A 2,183-nucleotide genomic window follows, 5' to 3' on the forward strand; every position below is an offset into this window, starting at 1 on the left:
AATTTTCCGCAGCTTTTCCAAAGCCCTATTTTCTTTAGTCCTTAGTAGGACTTATGCCAATGTTTTTTATGAGCTTTTCGAATATAATAATGTCATATTTCTAATTGGCATTAATGAGAAATTGGTAGACAAATAAAGATGTTTTTCCACATTTTCTTACAAAGTTTTCCATTTTTAGGTCCCTTGCGACACTTATGCCAAAAAAATTTCCTGATAAAATCGATACTTCTCTTCAACTTACGAACATGGCATAAGTGAGAAATACGTCGCTGTACACATTATTTTTTTGAAAAGGAAAATTGAATTTTCACAAAGATGTCCCGCAGCCCATCTTTTAAATTTAATTTATTGTACTTGTCTCTCGGTTACCTTTCAGCACTCTCAGAGGCATAAATGAGAAAGACGTCGTCGAACTTCAGTCTAATATCTCCCGGTATATAAGCTTTGGCAGTGGATCTTTCTTATAGCTTTCAGCTTCCGATTTTCCTCTTATGAACAGAAGCTTGCTATGCCTCTACACACGCGTTATGGGCTGTAGTAACTTATTCTCCCTGGCAGAAATTACACAGGATATCTTACACCAGACGGATATTACTCAGATTTTGCAATATTCAGTTAGCAGTCTTACTGTCATTGATCCGCTACTTCGGTTCAGTGACTTTGCTATCAACTCATTCGACAATCTTTTTAATAATATGATTCCGTCTGTATGGGGGTTTCTTACCACCATTGTTATGCTCTACTCTTCATACAACCATACATGTTTTAATCCTTACTAGCAATGCATCATAGGTTTTGAGCACTCGTAGGGCTCTAGATGGATCTACTTTTGCTAACTCGTCAAGATTTTTGTTACTTCGAAGGCGCTTATGTCCAGGTATGTGAACAAGGGACTTTGTAGACTTACTGTAGTATCCAAACACCCGCTTTCTAGCCTAGACCAATGGTACAAATACGATTGAGCGCCGTTCTCCTTACATTTCTTGTAACAGTTGGTTATAAACAAGTTGAATTTTATATCAATGACCCTCTACTTTTCTAATTCTATCGCATGATGTTTCTTTTGGATGTGGAAATACGCCCCAACATAATTGTACCTACCCTTAACGAAAATTTTTCCTCAACGTTGACTATAAATATAAATCTTACCTGCTAAATTACATTTGGCTGTAATGGATTTCTGTATCAAAAAAACTTTTTCTTTCGGAAGTTCCATCATCAACCTGTCACAATCTAAGCATATCCCATCGGACACCTCAATAATTTTGTCTATATTCTCTATAGCAACCGAATTCTCTATTTTGGTAATAATTGAAATAAACTGCCCCGCTTCGCCCAACAAGTCTTTGATATCCGTTACACCATCCTTATTGCGTATGCCGGAAAGGAAAAGGAAATCCACTTTTTCCTTAATACCACTCTTAATCAGTTCTTTGTCATTCTCGGCAACTTCATTTGTTTCCATGGGAACATTTGGTACCACCACGGCAGAGCTACTCAGTATATCACCTGCACGTTCAACTATGCACTTCACAATGCTCTCCGCGCATTCGATGGCTGAAAGTGTTACAGATCCATCGTTTAGCATCACTTTGTCTCCTGGTTGGATTACTGACGATAGATTCTCATAGTCTACGAATATCATGTCCTCCGTAACGTGTTCTTCGTATACTGGGTCGGTTGTTAGGTGCGTTATTTGGCCTTTTTCCAATGAAACTTTTTTATTAGGTGATTTTATTTGACCTAGAAAGAAAATAGGTAATATTACTTCTTGATCATGTTTTGCCTTAACGGCCACATTCATATTGCGGTCTGCGTCTATTAAATATCAATATATGATTTAATTAATTATGAAATATTAGTTTAGCTAAAAATATTATATTACGAAATAATTGATGAAATTTTTAAAGAATTGAGTCATCAAACAAATTTGGAAATAAAATGTAGCGTAACAGATTTATCAACATTTAAGGAAATATTGAAAATGGTTTTATTATGATAGGGGATTCTTTATAAAGGCAGGAAACCCAGTTAAATAATGAACAAGACAAAAATATGTATAGATAACAATAAAATTACAATAAAAAAAAAAACAAAATACAATCTGAACATTGATTTATGTATAAAAAACACAGTTTCCATGAATAAAAATAACCTTAAGTGATGTGTATACAAATATAAAC

The 2,183-nt window shown here is 34.8% G+C and overlaps 1 pseudogene; it reads right to left on the reverse strand.

Moving 5' to 3' along the window:
• Nucleotides 1-1,804, reverse strand: part of LOC111692669 — a 5,196-nt pseudogene extending 3,392 nt beyond the window's left edge.
• Between the last annotated feature and the right edge of the window lie 379 nt (nt 1,805-2,183).

Source organism: Anoplophora glabripennis, unplaced genomic scaffold (assembly GCF_000390285.2).
Source record: "Anoplophora glabripennis isolate ALB-LARVAE unplaced genomic scaffold, Agla_2.0 scaffold2533, whole genome shotgun sequence".
Taxonomy (NCBI): Eukaryota; Metazoa; Arthropoda; class Insecta; order Coleoptera; family Cerambycidae; genus Anoplophora; species Anoplophora glabripennis.